The sequence below is a fragment of the Callithrix jacchus genome, chromosome 15, assembly GCF_049354715.1.
Source record: "Callithrix jacchus isolate 240 chromosome 15, calJac240_pri, whole genome shotgun sequence".
NCBI classification, from domain to species: Eukaryota; Metazoa; Chordata; class Mammalia; order Primates; family Cebidae; genus Callithrix; species Callithrix jacchus.
In genome coordinates, this window is record NC_133516.1 from 7,156,057 (window position 1) to 7,178,323 (window position 22,267).

Here is a 22,267-nt window from a genome sequence, read left to right on the forward strand (position 1 = left end):
TTGCTCAGTCTTATGTCTGGAGAGTCCCTTGGCCACAGAGACTTTGGAAAGTTGTTATATACGTATTCTGAAATATAGGTATTTTTGAAGAAAAAAGATACAAAGTAAACAATTTTTTTAAATGTAGAGAAAAATAAATCCACTATTCAAAAGACTAAGTTACCTGTCAGGAGGTGGTGAAACAAAGCTTGACCCCAGGAGCTAGAGTCTAGACAGGGCATACTGGCGAGAACCCATCTCTTGAACCCAGGAGTCTGAGTCTGGACTGGGCATACTGGTGAGAACCCATCTCTTGAACCCAGGAGTCTGTCTGGACTGGGCATACTGGCGAGAACCCATCTCTTGAGCCCAGGAGTCTGAGTCTGGACTGGGCATACTGGCAAGAACCCATCTCTTGAGCCCAGGAGCTGGAGTCCTGCTCTCCTCAATTCCATGTAAGAGGAAGAGCTCATGAACTATTTAAAAGGATGTTTCCATACACTATCTATATTTTCTGAAATGAAGGGAATTTCTGTACAAAAGGCAACGGGCTTTTGGTCATAATTAAATGTGATTAAACTTCTAGTCTTTACGTAATTTCAGTTTTAAAGTCATACTGCACTAAATTTTAGGCCTTTCCATTTCAGAACTGCTTAATGGCTTATTATCCTAATTCCCCATCCAATACTGACAAAGAATGGGTAATAACAAAGTCAGTCTAGTTTGGTTCACTGTGGGTTCTGGGCTTTGTTAGCTTCTCTTTTCCTGTCATATTTTCTCTTGTTATGTTTTTTTCCCATGGTTTCTAAACACTAAGGAAAATTATTTTAATGACATAGATATTTTAATGCCATTATTTTAATTATGAGATACATATTAAAATTTGTCTGAATCTTGCATTTTTAAAACAACAGTATACTGCTCCACACAGCAACTTAGAATATACTAAGTCATATATTTAAAATGATATTAAAAACACTTCACACTTCTCACAGGATGCATTGCTTCTTGAATTCTGTTCTTTGTGAGGAAGCAAAGTCAAGTTAGAGTCTCTGGAACAGATATGGAGCTTGTACTCGGTTAATGTAAGAAAGACAAAGGGTATCTTATAATCTAAATATCATCCTCAAATCACGGAAGAACTAGACCAGCACAACTTTTCATTTTCCCAATGGTATTCTTACGAAAGCACTATGCAGTCATATCATATTTGGTACAACTTAAAGAAGAGCAAGACCTGTAATCCCTCCCAGCACTTTGGGAGGCCGAGGTGGGTGGATCACAAGGTCAGAGATGGACCCATCCTGACCAACATGGTGAAACCTTGTCTCTACTAAAACTACAAAATTAGCCGGGCATGGTGGTGTACGCCTGTAGTCCCAGCTACTCGGGAGGCTGAGGCAGGAGAATTGCTTGAACCCAAGATGCAGAGGTTGCAGTGAGCCGAGATGGAGTTACTGCACTCCAGCCTGGATGACAGAGTAAGACTCCATCTCAAAAAAAAGAGCAAGAATTTTCATAAGCAAGACCCCTTAGCATCGTCATGCCAATCTAACAAAAATTTAGGCAGTTTACGTTTCTAAAAGCTTTTGTACAATAGTAAAAGGAGGGGGGAATCATTCAGACTTTCTAAATTCCTACTGGTTTGTTATAAATGTAAAGTAAGGAATCCCTATTAAAAAAAAAAATCAGCAGCCTGGTGATAGCTCCCTGGATCTGTCGTAGAGAGAAGCACATCCCAGACAGTTTTCAAAAGCTTAGGAAAATAAATTCCTACAAATGTCATTGTACCACATGAGGCTGATACTTTGCAAATACTTGAGGCAAATTTTTTAAAAAATAGTTTAGATGATACTGCTGTTGCCCAAACAGCTGTACAATTCTCCACAGAAATATTAATATAATAAAATATAACAAATTATCCTATAGAATTTAAAGTTAATTTTTTTAAAAAAGGCTTTGTCCCATTTGCTTATATTTTTGGAGATACGAAAACACTACAAATGCATATTATAAAGTGTTACTGAGGGTAGTATGTAACCTTTTTAAAAGAAAATGGTTAATATGTAAACACCATACATCATCCATCATCCACTTAAGTTTCTAAGTGAGACAGGATCTTTAGTCTAAAGAAAATGGTTTAAATACATCTGTTATTTTTACCATTGCCACTTTCAAATTACGTGTTTACAGAGAAATTCTATCTACAGCAGACCCTAACTTTATCACACAGAAAAATAACTGTACACTAGTACACTGTGAATATATACATCATACCATAATCCTGTCCTTAGGAAAATCTATTGGCATGTTACAAAGAACGTCCACGATTTCCTTTGGAAAAATATTTATAGCCTCATTCATTTTGCATTTTAATAACTATTTATTTTTTGTATAAAGTTTCCAAATTTTTGCATAAATCCTCAAAACTTGTTCTCACTGGATTGATATGAGTGATAAACACCAGTGTTATATGAGTGACTGATAAACACGAGTGTTATATGAGTGACTGATAAACATCAGTGTGGGAGAGGACTCAAGATGGCGCTGTGAGAACAACCCAGGATTGGAGCTCTCCTTGAATCTGCGGAGAGGTGAGTCGGAGGTGCATTTCCAGGCTGATCTTTGTTGCCCACGGAACAGGGAAATTCCCAAGTATAAAGGAGATGCAAGATGCCGGGAGGTACCTCTGCCTGGCAAGGCCGGCAGCCGGGGTGGCGGCGGCCAGCCCTACCCAGAGCTTTCCACAGGGCGCACTTGTCTGGGTGCCCTGTTGAACCAGCAACCTGAGACATGGGAGGGCTGGACTTGAGACTAAACGAGACTTGGACAGTGGGCCAGCCCAGGGGCTTGCAGGGACAGAGCGTCTGGGGTAGCCCAGTGGGACGAACAAAACCGTGATTTCAAACGATCCCCGTGCAGGCGGTCCGAGACGCTCTGTGGGGGGGGGGGTACCCACCATTACTGAGGCAACCCACCCCAACTGAGATACACGCCCACTGCTGACTCAGCCTGCCATTGCCGAAGCAACCCGCTACAACAGAGAGACTCCACCACAGGGCGTGGCAGAGACCACAGCAGAACAGCAGAGCCTGCAGCACAACAGCAGGGCGGAGCCTCGGCAGGCAAACAGTGGCTAGTCTGCCTCCTAGCTGGGCAGGACACTTCAACCGACATCCAAAAATAAAGCCCGAACCACCCAACACAGAGCATTTGAGAAAAAAAGAGTTTTTTTAATGAGCTCTGTTGCAGCAGAATCAAACATAGCAACCTAACAGCCCTGAATGAACAACAGAGATCACAGCTCAGCAATTGAGCTCCTATAAAGTACAGACTGTCTCCTCAAGCAGCTCCCTGACCCCTCTATATCCAAAAGACTGACATTTGGCAGGCATCATCCTGGGACAAAGATAGCAGAAAAAGAAACTGGTAGCATCCCTCACTGTGCCACAGCTGCTAGAGGTGCACCCCAGAGAAGCAGGGCCTGGAGTGGACCTCAGCAGTCATACAGCGAAGGGGCTAGACTGGTAGAAGGAAAACCAAGTAACAGAAATACTTCATCATCAACAATCTGGGTGTCCACTCAGAGACCCAATCGAAAAGTCAGCAACTACACAGACGACAAGTGGATAAATCCACAAAGATGGGAAGAAACCAGCGAAAAAAGGAGGAAAACACCCGAAACCAGAACACCTCACCTCCTAGAAAGGACCAAAACTCCTCACCAGCAAGGGAACAAAGCTGGATGGAGAATGACTGTGACGAAATGATGGAATTAGACTTCAGAAGGTGGATAATGAGAAACTTTGGTGAGCTAAAAGAACATGTATTAAATCAATGCAAAGAAACTAAGGAACTTGAAAAAAGATATGAGGAAATGATAACAAGAATGGATAACTTAGAGAGGAATATGAATGAATTAAAGGAGCTGAAAAACACAATACGAGAACTTTGCGAAGCATGCACAAGTTTTAATAGCCAAATTGACCAAGCAGAAGATAGAATATCTGAAGTCGAAGACCAACTCAATGAAATAAAATGAGAAACCAAGATTAGAGTAAAAAGCGCAAAAAGGAATGAACAAAGTCTCCAAGAAATGTGGGACTATGTGAAAAGACCTAACCTACATTTGATAGGTGTACCAGAATGTGATGAACAGAATGAATCCAAGCTGGAAAATACTCTTCAGGACATCATCCAGGAAAATTTCCCCCACCTAGCAAGACAGGCCAACACTCAAATGCAGGAAATACAGAGAACACCACAAAGATATTCCGCAAGAAGAGCAACCCCAAGGCACATAATCGTCAGATTCAACAAGGTTGAAATAAAGGAGTAAATACTAAGGGCAGCCAGAGAGAAAGGTCAGGTCACCCACAAAGGGAAGCCCATTAGACTCACAGCAGATCTCTCGGCAGAAACACTACAAGCCAGAAGAGAGTGGGGGCCAATATTCAACATTCTTAAAGAAAAGAACTTTCAACCCAGAATTTCATATCCAGCCAAACTGAGCTTCAGAAGTGAAGGAAAAATAAAATCCTTTGCGAACAAGCAAGTGCTCAGAGATTTTGTCACCACCAGACCTGCTTTACAAGAGCTCCTAAAAGAGGCACTACATATAGAAAGGAACAACCAGTACCAGCCATTCCAAAATCACACTAAATGCTAAAAAACATCAACATAATGAAGAATCTACAAAAACTAACAGGCAAAACAGCCACTTAGCATCAAAATGGCAATATCAAATTCACACATAACAATATTAACCCTAAATGTAAATGGACTAAATGCACCAATCAAAAGACACAGACTGGCAAATTGGATAAAAATCCAAAACCCTTCAGTGTGCTGTATCCGGGAAACCCATCTCACATGCAAGGATACACAAAGGCTCAAAATAAAGGGATGGAGGAAGATTTACCAAGCAAATGGAGAGCAAAAAAAAGCAGGAGTTGCAATTCTCATCTCTGATAAAATAGACTTTAAAGTAACAAAGATCAAAAGAGACAAAGAAGGCCATTACATAATGGTAAAAGGATCGATACAACAAGAAGAGCTAACGATCCTATACATATATGGACCCAATGCAGGAGCACCCAGATACATAAGGCAAGTTCTTAATGACTTGCAAAGAGACTTAGACTCCCACACAATAATAGTGGGAGACTTTAACACTCCACTGGCAATATTAGACAGATCAACCAGATAGAAAATCAACAAGGATATCCAGGGCTTGAACTCAGACCTGGAGCAAGCAAACCTGATAGACATTTACAGAACTCTCCACCCCAAATCCACAGAATACACATTCTTCTCAGCACCGCATCACACCTACTCTAAAATTGACCACATAATTGGAAGTAAAGCACTGCTCAACAAATGCAAAACAACTGAAATCATAACAAACAGCCTCTCAGACCATAGTGCAATCAAGTTAGAACTCAGAATACAGAAACCAACCCAGAACCGCACAGCTTCATGGAAACTGAACAACTGGCTCTTGAATGTTGACTGGATAAACAATGAAATGAAGACAGAAATAAAGAAGTTCTTCAAAACCAATGAGAACGAAGACACAACATGCCAGAACCTCTGGGACACATTTAAAGCAGTCACTAGAGGAAAGTATATAGCAATAAGTGCCCATACGAGGAGAATGGAGAGATCCAAAATTGACACCCTATCGTCAAAATTGAAAGAGCTAGAGGAGCAAGATCAAAAAAACTCAAAACCCAGCAGAAGACAAGAAATAACTAAGATCAGAGCTGAGTTGAAGGAGATTGAGACACGAAAAACCCTTCAAAAAATCAATAAATCCAAGAGCTGGTGTTTTGAAAAGATCAACAAAATAGACAGACCACTAGCCAGATTGATTAAAAATAAAAAAGAGAACAACCAAATAGATGCAATAAAAAATGATAAAGGGGAAATCACCACAGATTCCACAGAAATTCAAACCATCATCAGAGAATATTACAAACAACTCTATGCACATAAACTAGTAAACATGGAAGAAATGGATAAATTCCTGGACTCCTGTGTCCTCCCAAGCCTAAACCAGGAGGAAGCTGAAACTACGAATAGACCAATAACAAGGTCAGAAGTCGAGGCAGCAATTAAGAGCCTACCACACAAAAAAAGCCCAGGTCCAGACGGGTTCACAGCCGAATTCTACCAGACACACAAAGAGGAGCTGGTACCATTCCTTCTGAAACTATTCCAAATAATCCAAAAAGAGGGAATCCTTCCCAAATCATTTTATGAGACCAACATCATCCTGATACCAAAACCCGGCAGAGACCCAACAAGAAAAGAAAACTTCAGGCCAATATCCATGATGAACATAGATGCAAAAATCTTCAATAAAATATTGGCAAGCCGATTGCAACAGCAAATCAAAAAACTTATTCATCACAATCAAGTAGGATTCATCCTGGGGATGCAAGGCTGGTTCAACATACGCAAGTCTATAGACGTAATTCACCACATAAACAGAACCAAAAACAAAAACCACATGATTATATCAATTGATGCAGAGAAGGCATTTGACAAAATACAACAGCCCTTTATGCTAAAAACCCTCAATAAACTCGGTATCGACGGAACATATCTCAAAGTAATAAAAGCTATTTATGACAAACCAAAAGCCAATATCATACTGAATGGGCAAAAACTGGAAGCATTCCCTTCGAAATCCGGCACTAGACAAGGATGCCCTCTCTCACCACTCCTATTCAATATAGCACTGGAAGTTCTAGCCAGAGCAATCAGGCAAGAAAAAGAAATAAAGGGTATTCAAATAGGAAAGGTGGAAGCCAAATTGTCTCTATTTGCAGACGACATGATAGTATACCTAGAAGACCCCATCACCTCAGCCCAAAAACTCCTAAAACTCATAAACAACTTCAGCAAAGTCTCAGGATATAAAATCAATGTGCAAAAATCACAAGCATTCGTCTACACCAATAACAGACTTAAAGAAAGCGAAATCAAGAACAAACTGCCATTTACAGTTGCTACAAAAAGAATAAAATACCTTGGAATACAACTCACAAGGAACGTAAGGGACCTCTTCAAGGAGAACTACAAGCCACTGCTCAATGAAATCAGAGAGGACACAACAGATGGAGAAACATTTCATGTTCATGGTTAGGAAGAATTAATATCGTGAAAATGGCTATACTGCCCAAAGTAATTTACAGAATCAACGCTATCCCCATCAAGCTACCATTGACTTTCTTCACAGAACTGGAAAAAACCACCATGAACTTCATATGGAACCAAAAGAGAGCCCGCATAGCCAAATCAATTCTAAGCAAAAAGAACACAGCGTGGGGCATCACACTACCGGATTTCAAACTATACTACAAGGCTACAGTAATCAAAACAGCATGGTACTGGTACCAAAACAGAGATATAGACCAATGGAACAAAACAGAGGCACCGGAGGCAACACAACATATCTACAACTATACAATCTTTGATAAACCTGACAAAAACAAGCAATGGGGAAAGGATTCCCTGTTTAACAAATGGTGTTGGGAAAACTGGCTAGCCATGTGCAGAAAGCAGAAACTGGACCCCTTCCTGACACCTTACACTAAAATTAACTCCAAACGGATTAAAGACTTAAACAGAAGACCTGGCACAATAAAAACCCTAGAAGGAAATCTAGGCAAAACTATCCAGGACATAGGAGTAGGCAAGGACTTCATGAACAAAACACCAAAAGCATTGGCAACAAAAGCCAAAATAGACAAATGGGACCTAATGAAACTCCACAGCTTCTGCATGGCAAAAGAAACAGTCACTAGAGTGGATCGGCAACCAACAGAATGGGAAAAAATTTTCGCAGTCTACCCATCTGACAAAGGGCTGATATCCAGAATTTACAAACAACTCAAGCAGATTTACAGGAAAAAAACAAACAAGCCCATTCAAAAGTGGGCAAAGGATATGAACCGACACTTTACGAAAGAAGACATGTATGAGGCCAACAATCATATGAAAAAATGCTCATCGTCACTGGTCATCAGAGAGATGCAAATCAAAACCACATTGAGATACCATCTCATGCCAGTTAGAATGGCGATCATTAAAAAATCTGGAGACAACAGATGCTGGAGAGGATGTGGAAAAAAAGGAACACTTTTACACTGTTGGTGGGAGTGTAAATTAATTCAACCATTGTGGAAGACAGTGTGGCGATTCCTCAAGGCCTTAGAAATAGAAATTCCACCATGAACTTCATATGGAACCAAAAGAGAGCCCGCATAGCCAAGTCAATTCTAAGCAAAAAGAACACAGCGGGGGGCATCACACTACCGGATTTCAAACTATACTACAAGGCTACAGTAATCAAAACAGCATGGTACTGGTACCAAAACAGAGATATAGACCAATGGAACAAAACAGAGGCACCGGAGGCAACGCAACATACATACAACTATACAATCTTTGATAAACCTGACAAAAACAAACAATGGGGCAAGGATTCCACGTTTAACAAATGGTGTTGGGAAAACTGGCTAGCCATGTGCAGAAAGCAGAAACTGGACCCCTTCCTGACACCTTACACTAAAATTAACTCCAGATGGATTAAAGACTTAAACATAAGACCTGACACCATAAAAACCCTAGAAGGAAATCTAGGCAAAACTATCCAGGACATAGGAGTAGGCAAGGACTTCATGAACAAAACACCAAGAGCATTGGCAACAAAAGCCAAAATAGACAAATGGGACCTAATGAAACTCCACAGCTTCTGCACAGCAAAAGAAACAGTCACTAGAGTGGATCGGCAACCAACAGAATGGGAAAAAATTTTCGCAGTCTACCCATCTGACAAAGGGCTGATATCCAGAATTTACAAACAACTCAAGCAGATTGACAGGAAGAAAACAAACAAGCCCATTCAAAAGTGGGCAAAGGATATGAACAGATACTTTACGAAAGAAGACATATATGAGGCCAACAATCATATGAAAAAATGCTCATCGTCACTGGTCATCAGAGAGATGCAAATCAAAACCACATTGAGATACCATCTCACGCCAGTTAGAATGGCGATCATTAAAAAATCTGGAGACAACAGATGCTGGAGAGGATGTGGAGAAAAAGGAACACTTTTACACTGTTGGTGGGAGTGTAAATTAGTTCAACCATTGTGGAAGACAGTGTGGCGATTCCTCAAGGCCTTAGAAATAGAAATTCCATTTGACCCAGCAATCCCATTACTGGGTATATATCCAAAAGACTATAAATCGTTCTACTATAAGGACACATGTACACGAATGTTCATTGCAGCACTGTTTACAATAGCAAAGACCTGGAATCAACCCAAATGCCCATTGATAATAGACTGGATTGGAAAAATGTGGCACATATACACCATGGAATATTATGCAGCAATCAGAAATGATGAGTTTGTGTCGTTTGTAGGGACATGGATGAATCTGGAAAACATCATCCTCAGCAAACTGACACAAGAACAGAAAATGAAACACCGCATATTCTCACTCATAGGTGGGTGATGAAAAATGAGAACACATGGACACAGGGAGGGGAGTACTAAACACTGGGGTCTATTGGGGGGAAAAGGGGAGGGTCAGTGGGAGGGGGAAGTGGGGAGGGATAGCCTGGGGAGAAATGCCAAATGTGGGTGAAGGGGAGAAGAAAAGCAAAGCACACTGCCATGTGTGTACCTACGCAACTGTCTTGCATGCTCTGCTCATGTACCCCAAAACCTATAATCCAATAAAAAATTAAAAAAAAAAAAAGAAATAGAAATTCCGTTTGACCCAGCAATCCCATTACTGGGTATATACCCAAAGGACTAAATCGTTCTACTATAAGGACACATGCACACGAATGTTCATTGCAGCACTGTTTACAATAGCAAAGACCTGGAATCAACCCAAATGCCCATTGATGATAGACTGGATTGGGAAAATGTGGCACATATACACCATGGAATATTATGCAGCAATCAGAAATGATGAGTTCGTGTCGTTTGTAGGGACATGGATGAATCTGGAGAACATCATTCTCAGCAAACTGACACAAGAACAGAAATTGAAACACCGCATATTCTCACTCATAGGCGGGTGATGAAAAATGAGAACACATGGACACAGAAAGGGGAGTACTAAACACTGGGGTCTATTGGGGGGAAAAGGGGAGGGCCAGTGGGCGGGGGGGTGGGGAGGGATAGCCTGGGGAGAAATGCCAAATGTGGGTGAAGGGGTGAAAGCAAACAGAACACACTGCCATGTGTGTACCTATGCAACTGTATTGCATGCTCTGCACATGTACCCCAAAACCTAAAATGCAATTAAAAAATAAGGAAAAAAAAAATCAGTGTTATATGAGTGACTGATAAACACCAGTGTTATATGACTGACTGATAAACACCGGTTTTATATGAATTAAGCATTGGACTAGACCTGCTGTAACTGCTGCCCGTACTCACAGATTTCATTTCTGGGCAATTCATGCTGGTATTTGGCAGGTTGCTTGTTGGCTGAACAGAGCTCTCAATCTTACAGAATGGCTCAAAATGACTGTAAACACACGTGTCAGTTGAATGAGATCACAGAAGCTCACTGGGCGCTGGCCTTGGAGAAGAAGCTGGTCTTCTTTCAGGAGTAACAACTGCGTTCGTCTCCCTTGAATCTCGGTACTGGGTCTGTTCAATGTTAAATCTTGGGACAGAGGCATCTCCTGCCCTTTCCAAGAACTTCCTTTCAACTGGACCTGGAGAAGGTGTCCTTTTATTTTCATCTGATGGAGGATTTATCTCTTGAGATGGGCTGTTAACTTTTCCTTATTCTTGTAGATGCTGCCTTGAGAGCTTCATGAGGAAGAACACTTTCTTTTAGGAGATTAATCAGCTTTTGTATCTGATTTCTTTGATTTTTTATTTTCTTCACCCTCAGAAACTAATGTGTCAGAGCTACTCCACAATCTATAAAAGGCAGGTGCTTCATTTGGATAGATTTTCTTTCATATCTGGGGTATGGCTAAGTAATGACCTTAATTTCCAAGACCCCTTTTTCAAAAAACTTGGGGAACCCTTAACTTCCTTCTTTGAAGCGAGTTCTTTGTTGGATTCCTCTTTATTCACATCAGGTAAAGAAGTCGTGCCACTTGGAGGGTTTCTCTTGGTAACTTCCTCCTCATCCTCCTCCATATTGTGAGTCACATTGTGCATGCTTCTAGAACTTTCTTTTTTTTTTTTTTTTGCCAATCAGTTTGAGCTTATGAGGTTGCTCAAGTTAGCCTTGAACTGATGACCTCGCCTTCGTGAACGCCATGACCTCTGGCGGGAGCCACTTTGGACCCCGCTTCTAGAACTTCCAAGCAAATCCTCTTTGGGCTTTTCTGGTTGTCTAACTTGATTCCTGGTACGTGTACTATATACATAATGCTTACTATTTCCAGGATCTACGTTCGCTTTTGAGTTGTCAAATGATGGGAAACCTCGCCTTTTAAGCAGATTCTCATTCTGTTGATTCGTTAGATTTTCTGTCTGCTTATTTATGCACATGGTTGTATATATATAATTATTTGATTCAGTCTGGCTGTTTGTAGTTTCGTTTAAGGCTACTGAGTGGTTTTCAGGAACCTGGAAGGTGTACATTTTTGTTGCCTCTGACTGTGATGGGAGCTTGGGGATTGATTCTGGCAAGGGTTTGTCTGTCAAATGCTGTACATTTTTAGGGGTGTCTGGGACCTCTTGCCTCACTTCTCTGAGAACCAGTGATAGTTGAATACTAAAGAGGAACATATAGTTTAAATACTAAAGAGGAACAACACCAGCAATGAGTATAAAGGGCACTGGCCTTCAAATTCTCAGGACTATGACAGCCCCCAAACTGGTCACCTAAAGCTGATCCATTTGAGTCTGGTGTAGCTTCTGAATGTAGGATTCCAATCTCCAGTTACATAGGAATGACTCTGTGGTATGTTCAAGGATTGGCATTCGTTGTTGCAAAAAGCAGATATGATTATCTGTCCCATTAAACGACCTCTGAACATTTGAATTCCTATCTGCAAGATTTGCTGTTTTCTCTGTGCAAAACTCTGGACACTGTGTTGTGGCTTGCACAGCCTTCCAGTGATGAGCTGCCATGCTGAGACTATCAGAAGGCCTTTTCCAATTACCAGGTGGATCATCGGTTCTATTCAGAGCCCTATTAAGCAGGAGGTATGGCACTGTTTCTGGCTGTTCCCAGCATAACTATGCCTTTTCCAATTTTCATTCACCTGACTGGGTTGAAACAGATGCATTGCGTTTGGACCATTAAAGTTTGGAACAAAATGAGGTTTGGATCCGTGATTTTTATGTTATATTTGGCATGCTCATTTAAAGTATATATCCCTCTGTTTCGAAGTAACTAGAATCTAGTTTATGAATCTTGTCTTATCTACCAAAAACGTTTCTTTGACTGCAAACAGATGCTGATGAAGAAGCCAAATGCTGGTAAGTGCCATTTTCCCAGAAGGCTTTGCCATGCTTCACGCTTGCTGATTCTTCCTGAGCAAATGAATTGGGGGCCCAGGATCTGGCATAGAGGATTATAAATTCTTCATCAAAGGACTCAACAAGTTGTCTGGTGATTATCTGAACCATGCTGAGGTGAGCTTTCCCAAATGACCACATATATATGGTCAGACCCATATATCACTTTCTGGCAGTCAACTAACAAAAACTTCTGTTCCATTTTGTCATGGAATTTTGCCCCCATTTTTGAAAGATAATCTTTGCCTTTTACTGTCCACACTCAAATATTCCTGAGATGCTGAACTAAACAACCTTGTTTCTCAGTCATATTTAGAAAATGATCAAAATTGGACTCATCAAGCAGAATGAATACGATATTCCTCAAGTTGACACCTCAAATATTTCTTTGAAAATATGCACATCTGTAAATATATGCATCACGAAAGCAATGACCTTTCTTGCTTCTTTTATCATCTTCCGAATAGTTTCCTTTATTGTAATAGATGTGCTCTTGGTGGATGAAAAAGGAGATCTGTATGGGTACCCCTAAGAGTCGGGGAATCACATATGGCCAGGCTCAGTCAAGATCTGGAGCTTTCACATCAGACTCCACAGGCCAATAAGTCCCTCAAGATAATCGTCACAGGAATCATCAAGACCACGTGTGGTGCTTTGTGCAACTCTCTGGACATTTTTTAAATTACAACTAATTTCCTCCTTAGCAAGAAAGTCTGAAACTCGTTCCTGGGCAAAAAATTACTGGTATGCTTCTAACCCACATTCAATCAGAATATCAATGGCTGTTTGATACCACTCCTTGCAGTGAGGCTCAATGTAGTTGTCAGACTTATACTCATCATTCAGTGAGGAAAGCACTGATGAGGGCTCCATGCTTGCAAGTGTTTGGCTATGGCACTGTCAAATGTCCATTCATGCAGTGGTGAGAAGTACGGCCAGGAGCACCTCGAGCCACCGGCAGCTGTGCCTGCTGCACCATGCCCGCAGCCCACTATGTGCCATTCAAGTGGGTTCCACTTCAGGCAGGAACAACTCAACAGACGGGAGGGTTAATACATCCCGATGCCACCCATGGCAGCTGAGGCCTAGTGAGGACCTCAACAGTATGTAGTTCTACTTCCTATCTTACAAATAAAACTGCATTTCAAGGTATTTTATTTGTGCGGGGGGGAGGTTCCCACTGTACTTTATTGCAGCTAGAACTCACACCGAAGACTTTAACTTACAATGGTAAAATGTATTTTCATGTTAGGCAACAGAGCACTTTCTTAGCACTTTAAGTGTGGGACCTCCATCCTTTGACCTGCTCCATGAAAAACATTTCACGGTCAAATCCACATATGTTATGTTCCCCTTAGATATGTACCCCACTCATTAACTTTCATAAAGAAATATTTAACAGCATAAATGCAGCTTTTCTAACTCATTTAACCATATATCTTTCCAGACCTCAACCCCTCCATTAGCATTCCACAGTCCTTGCAGAACACACTGTGGAAAATGTTGGCTTCTGGACATTCTTTTACTCACCTATCCTGGTGCTATTGCTCAGAGCTCTATACCAAATACATGAAATTCTTCCTCCACTTGATGGACCTTCAAATATCTGAAGATAGCTCTCATATTCCTCTTAACCCCTCCAGAGGCTGGTTGCACATACACTGAGAGAAACTATCATCAGAGCAAACAGCCAAACTATAGAACAGGAGAAAATTTTGCAATCTACCTATCTGACAAAGGTCTAAAATCCAGAATCTATAAGGAACTTAAATTTACAAGAAAAAAAACAAACAATGCCATTGAAAAGCGGACAAAGGACATGAACAGACACCTCCCAAAAAAAGGCATTTATGCCGCTAACATTTAAAAAAAAAAGCCCAACATCACTGAACATTAGAGAAATGCAAATCAGAACCACAATGAGATACCATCTCACACTAGTCAGAATGGCAATTTTTAAAGAGTCAAGAAACAACAGAAGGTGACAAGGCTGTGGAGGAATAGGAACACTTTTACACTGTTGGGGAGAATGTGAATTTTTTCAATCATTGAGGGAGTCAGTGTGGTAATGCCTCAAAGATCTAGAACAAGAAATACCATTTGACCCAGCAATCCTATTACTTGGCATATATCCAGAGGAATATAAATCATTCTGCTTTAAAGATACATGCACGCATACATGCACTGCAGCACTAGCCACAATAGCAAAAACATGGAATCAACCCAAACACCCATCAATGACAGACTGGATAAAGAAAATGTAGTACATATACACCATGGAATACTATGCAGCCATAAAAAGAAACAAGATCATGTCCTTTGAGGGATTGGGATGAAGCTGGAAGCCATTATCCTAAGCAAAGTAACACAGGAACAAAAAACTGAACTCCACATGTTCTCACTCATATGTGGGAGTTGAACAATGAGAACACGTGGACCCAGAGAGGGGAACATCACACCAGGGCACGTGGTGGGGGGGAAGTGGTGGCTGAGGAGGGAGAGCATCAGGATAAACGGGATAAATGCACATAAAATGCACAAGGGGCTTCATACCTAGGTGATAGGTTGACAGGTACCACAAGCCACCATGGCACATTTACCTACGTAACAAACCTGCACGTCCTGCACATGCACCCCGGAACTTAAAATAAAAGAAGAAAAAGTAAGTGGGAACCCTAATGGCTTTGGAGGCTCTGACAATCTTTAAGTCCCTGGATCTTTCTGGCACACCCAGAGAAATATACAAGGTTGTTAAGCAAAGAGAAATCTCCAGTGTCAGCTGGAGGTCCTCCAGCCAAAGAACAGTGAAAAACTCCAGCAACCCTGAAAGAAAGTGTGGGGATACTTCTAGCAGTTGTATCACCAGATTAATTAATTGCTTCTGAAGGAATCATTTTTAAACAAACATCAGTTACCTTCCCCCCTACCCACTCTGAAGACCCAAAACAAAAAGAGAAAGGAAACAGAACCCCAATTACTATTCAGGTTGGGTTGAATGCTTCTAAATGTTGTTTAATGAAGAGGAATGTTTCAAAGAGGGGCAAACTGCTCTACTCCAAAAACCTTTTATTCAGCATTAATGAAAAGGAACAATGAATTGTATGGCACAGGCATTTAAGCAGTCTTTTTCTCAGCTAAATAGAAATGTGTTTCAAAGATCTCTGCCAGGGTTTCCTTTTGTCTTTGTAGATTTTTGCCCTACCTGCTCCAGGGGAAAAAGAAATTGTAAAACCATAGGGAGCTTTGCTACTTTTTCAAGAGGACAGAGCATGGGAGTTAAAACAAAAAAAAAAATGGCATGAGCAAATAAAGGGAAGGTTTAGATAGGAAATATAACTTGGAATTCCAAATGGATACTCTTCAGACCTGCTCAGGGTTTTTACAAAGGTCTTGATGAGTTAGTTCTACAGGTAACATAATTCAAAACACTTGAGGTAGGACATACAATAGTAAAACTCTTGAATAACTGTGATCCTGAAGGAAAGATCTCTCCACTTGAGAATAACAAGAACTACAGGTGAACAATGAAGGAAGAACATTCAGAATTCTTTTAGACTTTCCCCTGCAGCAAACCAAATAAAATTAAAAATTTAATGAAATCAGCCTAAATCCAACCAATGCAAGCAGGAAAATGCCAAGATGACTTTTAAACTTAATCCTTAACACTCAGTCATACGTGCAGGGATATTGCTAGTGGTGTGACAAGTGAAGCCAAGCAAGGATTAACTTCTGGGGCAACTCAAAACTCATGCATACTCAGAGCTACAACACTGGATCAAATCAGTTTTAACCCTCCTAGGCTGCATTGGCTGCAGAAAGGTTTTTAAGTTGACCGATGCAGTGTAGTGCCTTTAAGCTGTGAATTATTAGTATAGGAAGAACTGGCTTTTTATGTTGTGCTTTGGAAAAATAAATAGAAATAGTAAAACAAACCAAACGAGTAAAAAAATCCACCTACCCAACCCAAAAACTCAACGGGAAAAAGGTCAGGGAACAGCAGTCCTTAATAGCCCATCACATTATACTCTCACATGCTGTCTCCTGTGAATTAATGAAGTAGCCTCTTCAGAGGGACTCCTTGCCAACACTGCAACTCACTGCAATCCATCTTTACAGCACAGCCAATGAAAGCTGACAAATCTGATTGAAATTACTTCCTTGTCTGAAGACTTTTGTTGGCTTCCTGCTGCCTGGGAGTAAAGAACTAACTTCCTGGCTTAGCATCAAAGCCCTTCCCAATTTCCTCTTGTCCTACATCTCTGGCTTGCATTCCCTTATCCCTCACTGCAGCGTTCATCCAAAGCCCCATGCACGCTACACTTCCTATTCTATCTCCTACCTGAGCTTTTGCATCAGCTTTTCCTTCTTAGATTGGCCTCCTTCCAGTGCAACTTCTGGGAGAGTACCCATTGATCAAAACTCTGCTCCAGTGTCGTGGTTTCTATGTGACTTTTTGCAGCTCTCCTGGACCAAATTAATTGCTTCCTTCCTCGTACTTCCAGGGCACTCTCACTCTAAATAAACAATAATAGGTGAAAATCAATAGGCACTTACTATATGCCAGGCATCGTTCTAAGCACTTTTATTCATTTAATTTAATTCTCATTTTATCCTCACAACAACCCCATGAGGCTGGGACTATTATTATTTTCCCCATTCTTTAAATGAGAAAACTGAGGCACAGAAAGTCCAAGTGTCTTGGATAGGGTCATATAGCCAGAAAGTGACAGACACAGACTCTGACACAGCCTGGTTCTGAGGCGCTCACTCTACCACACCACACTGCCTTGTGTCCATCTGTTCCCCTAACAGACTGAGAGTCTCCTGGGATCAAGTTGAAAGGAAGTCCAGGACTTGGGTTGGCCAAAGAGATTCTTAGAAGCTGGAATAAACTGAGGGGGCCCTGAAATCAGGAAAATAAGCAGGGCCAAGAATTGAGAGGGAAGGTGAATCAAGCAAGCCAAAGTGATAAGAGTTCATAAGTGCCCCAAATCAAGGGACAAGCGCAGTCAAGGGTGAGAGAGCCAGGGACCAGGCTGTTTCCAGAAGCAGGAAATGCTTTTATTCTGGAGCCAGGCTCATTCAACCTAGCACTAGCCTAACCCATAAGGCCTGCTGCCAGGGCAGATCCTTTGGCCCACCTAGCCAAGGCATCTGGGTGGCTCCAGGGCATCTGTGTGGGTCCAAGGTGTGGGAGTTTGGTTGGCCCCATGGCCACCTGCTGGGCTGAAAACCCCAGATCACCCCTCTTTCCTGAGCCAGTTTAGCGGTACAGGAGAGGCACCTGCATTCCTCCCTGGAGGGTGACACCAGCAGCCTGAGAGCTTCCCCTAAACCCCCACCACTACCCACACTTACACCTGCCCTGGAAGCCAAGCTGCAGACTGTTCCAGTTCAGCCCCACCCAGCTTTACTCCCTTCAGCCACCTGGGCAGCAGAGCACAAAAACAGGATGGGACACCTGAGAGTCCCATGACCTGCCAATCAGTGTAATTCCTGCTGACAGAATTGCATAGCACTGGGGGATGAGATGAGCCTCCTGAGATGTTGCCTTCCCCATCTCTGTAAGAGACAGTGAGCCTGACCACACATACATCACCCACCACTACCACCTACAAGCCACTAGAATTTGAGAAAACCACTACACCAAGACTATCTATTACCAAGGAATTCATACAGAGCCTTGGCCCTCTAAAGGCACATAGACGCAAAGCCTAAGGATTCTACCAAACATATACAACAGTCACCTCTCAAGGTGGAAAGAAGAAAAATCCCACCCAAATGAAAATAACTTCAACAATAAGAAGTGACAGCTTCTATGGATGAGAAGAAACTAATATAAGAGCTCCAGCGAGGGGAGGACTCAAGATGGCACTGTGAGAACAACCCAGGATTGGAGCTCTTCTCATTGAATCTGCAAACGGTGAGTCAGAGCGGCATTTCCAGACTGATCTTTGTTGCCCACAGAACGGGGAAACTCCCAAGTATAAAAAAGACACGGGACGCCAGGCAGTAGGTCTGCCTGGCGAAGCCGGCAGCCGGGGCGGCGGCGGCCAGCCCTACCCAGCAATCCCCACAGGGCGCGCTTGTCCGGGTGCCCTGTTGAACCAGCAACCCGAGACTTGAGAGGGCTGGACTTGAGACTGAACGAGACTTGGACAGTAGGCCAGCCCAGGGGATTGTAGGGATTGGGATACCCAGTGGGACGAACAAAACCGCGATTTCAAACTATCCCGAGCAGACGGTCCGAGACGCTCTGTGGGGGAGGGGCGTCCACCACTACCGAGGCAACCCGCCCCAACTGAGATACACGCCCACTGCTGATGCAGCCAGCCGTTGCCGAAGCAACCCGCCCCAACTGAGATACACGCCCACTGCTGACGCAGCCAGCCGTTGCCGAGGCAACCCGCCCCAACTGAGATACACGGCCATTGCTGACGCAGCCAGCCGTTCCCGAGGCAACCCGCCCCAACTGAGATACACGCCCACAGCTGACGCAGCCTGCCGTTGCTGAGGCAACACGCTACAACGAAGAGACTCCGCCGCAGGGCGTGCCGGAGACCACAGCAGAGCCGGCAGGAACAGCGCAAATCACACAACAGCAGGGCGGAGCCTCGGCAGCCAAACAGTGGCTAGTCTGCCTTCTAGCTCAGCAGGACACCTGATCGGACATCCAAAAATAAAGCCCAAACCCCTCCACACAGAGCATTTGAGAAAAAAAAAAAAAAAAAGGGTTTTTTAATGAGCTCTGTTACAGCAGAATAAAACTTAGCAGCCTAACAGCCCTGAATGAACAACAGAGTGCACAGCTCAGCAATTAAACCCCTATAAAGTACAAACTGTCTACTCAAGCAGCTCCCTGACCCCTCTATATCCAAAAGACTGACATTAGGCAGCCATCATCCTGGGACAAAGAGAGCAGAAAAAGAAACTGGTAGCATCCCTCGCTGTGCCACAGCTACTAGAGGTGCACCCCAGACAAGCAGGGTCTGGAGCGGACCTCAGCAGTCGTACAGTGAAGGGGCTAGACTGGTAGAAGGAAAACCAAGCAACAGAAATACTTCATCGTCAACATTCTGGGTGTCCACTCAGAGACCCAAACGAAAAGTCAGCAACTACGCAGATGACCAGCAGACAAATCCACAAAGATGGGAAGAAACCAGTGCAAAAAGGAGGAAAACACCCGAAACCAGAACACCTCGCATCCTAGAAAGGACCAAAACTCCTCACCAGCAAGGGAGCAAAGCTGGACGGAGAATGACTGTGACGAAATGACGGAATTAGACTTCAGAAGATGGATAATGAGAAACTTTTGTAAGCTAAAAGATCATGTATTAAATCAATGCAAAGAAACTAAGAACCTTGAAAACATATTTGAAAAAAGATTCGAGGAAATGATAACAAGAATGGATAACTTAGAGAGGAATATGAATAAATTAAAGGAGCTGAAAAACATAATACGAGAACTTCGCGAAGCAAACACAAGTTTCAATAGCTGAATTGACCAAGCAGAAGAAAGAATATCTGAAGTCGAAGACCAACTCAATGAAATAAAATGAGAAACAAAGATAAGAGAAAAAAGCGCAAAAAGGAATGAACAAAGTCTCCAAGAAATGTGGGACTATGTGAAAAGACCTAACCTACGTTTGATAGGTGTACCAGAAGGGGACGAAGAGAATGAATCCAAGCTGGAAAATACTCTTCAGGACATCATTCAGGAAAATTTCCCCCACCTAGCAAGACAAGCCAACACTCAATTGCAGGAAATACAGAGAACACCACAAAGATATTCAGCAAGAAGAGCAACCCCAAGGCACATAATCATCAGATTCAACAGGGTTGAAATAAAGGAGAGAATACTAAGGGCAGCCAGAGAGAAAGGTTGGGTCACCCACAAAGGGAAGCCCATCAGACTCACAGCAGATCTCTCGGCAGAAACACTACAAGCCAGAAGAGAGTGGGGGCCAATATTCAACATACTTAAAGAAAAGAACCTTCCACCCAGAATTTCATATCCACCCAAACTGAGCTTCAGAAGTGAAGGAAGAATAAAATCCTTTGCGAACAAGCAAGTACTCAGAGATTTTGTCACCACCAGGCCTGCTTTACAAGAGCTCCTAAAAGAGGCACTACACATAGAAAGGATCAATCAGTACCAGCCATTCCAAAATCACACTGAATGATAAAGAGCTTCAACATAATAAAGAATCTACAACAACTAACAGGCAAAACAGCCACTTAGAATCAAAATGGCAGTATCAAATTCACACATAACAATATTAACCCTAAATGTAAATGGACTAAATGCACCAATAAAAAGACACAGACTGGCAAATTGGATAAAAATCCAAAACCCATCAGTGTGCTGTATCCAGGAAACCCATCTCACATGCAAGGATACACAAAGGCTCAAAATAAAGGGATGGAGGAAGATTTACCAAGCTAATGGAAAGCAAAAAAAAGCAGGAGTTGCAATTCTCATCTCTGATAAAATAGACTTTAAAGTAACAAAGATCAAAAGAGACAAAGAAGGCCATTACATAATGGTAAAAGGATCGATACAACAAGAAGAGCTAACGATCCTAAACATATATGGACCCAACACAGGAGCACCCAGATACATAAGGCAAGTTCTTAATGACTTACAGAAGGACTTAGACTCCCACACAATAATAGTGGGAGACTTTAACACTCCACTGTCAATACTAGACAGATCAACCAGACAGAAAATCAACAAGGATACCCAGGGCTTGAACTCAGACCTGGAGCAAGCAAACCTGGTGGACATTTACAGAACTCTCCACCCCAAATCCACAGAATACACATTCTTCTCAGTACCACATCACACCTACTCTAAAATTGACCACATAATTGGAAGTAAAGCACTGCTCAACAAATGCAAAACAACTGAAATCATAACAAACAGCCTCTCAGACCATAGTGCAATCAAGTTAGAACTCAGAATTCAGAAACCGACCCAGAACCGCACAGCTTCATGGAAACTGAACAACTGGCTCTTGAATGTTGACTGGGTAAACAACGAAATGAAGGCAGAAATAAAGAAGTTCTTCGAAACCAATGAGAATGAAGACACAACGTGCCAGAACCTCTGGGACACATTTAAAGCAGTCTCTAGAGGAAAGTATATAGCAATAAGTGCCCATATGAGGAGAAGGGAGAGATCCAAAATTGACACCCTATCGTCAAAATTGAAAGAGCTAGAGGAGCAAGATAAAAAAAACTCAAAACCCAGCAGAAGACAAGAAATTACTAAGATCAGAGCTGAGCTGAAGGAGATTGAGACACGAAAAACCCTTCAAAAAATCAATAAATCCAAGAGCTGGTTTTTTGAAAAGATCAACAAAATAGACAGACCACTAGCCAGATTGATTAAAAATAAAAGAGAGAACAACCAAATAGATGCAATAAAAAATGATAAAGGGGAAATTACCACAGATTCCACAGAAATATGAACCATCATCAGAGAATATTACAAACAACTATATGCGCATAAACTAATAAACCTGGAAGAAATGGATAAATTCCTGGACTCCTGTGTCCTCCCAAGCCTAAACCAGGAGGAAGCTGAAACTATGAATAGACCAATAACAAGGTCTGAAGTCGAGGCAGCAATTAAGAGCCTACCACACAAAAAAAGCCCAGGTCCAGACGGGTTCACAGCCGAATTCTACCAGACACACAAGGAGGAGCTGGTACCATTCCTTCTAAAACTATTTCAAACAATCCAAAAAGAGGGAATCCTTC

General features: G+C 42.1%; 1 pseudogene; it reads right to left on the minus strand.

Moving 5' to 3' along the window:
* Nucleotides 1-2,351: 2,351 nt before the first annotated feature.
* On the minus strand, nt 2,352-13,375 carry LOC100413914 (protein FAM83B pseudogene; annotated as a pseudogene).
* Between the last annotated feature and the right edge of the window lie 8,892 nt (nt 13,376-22,267).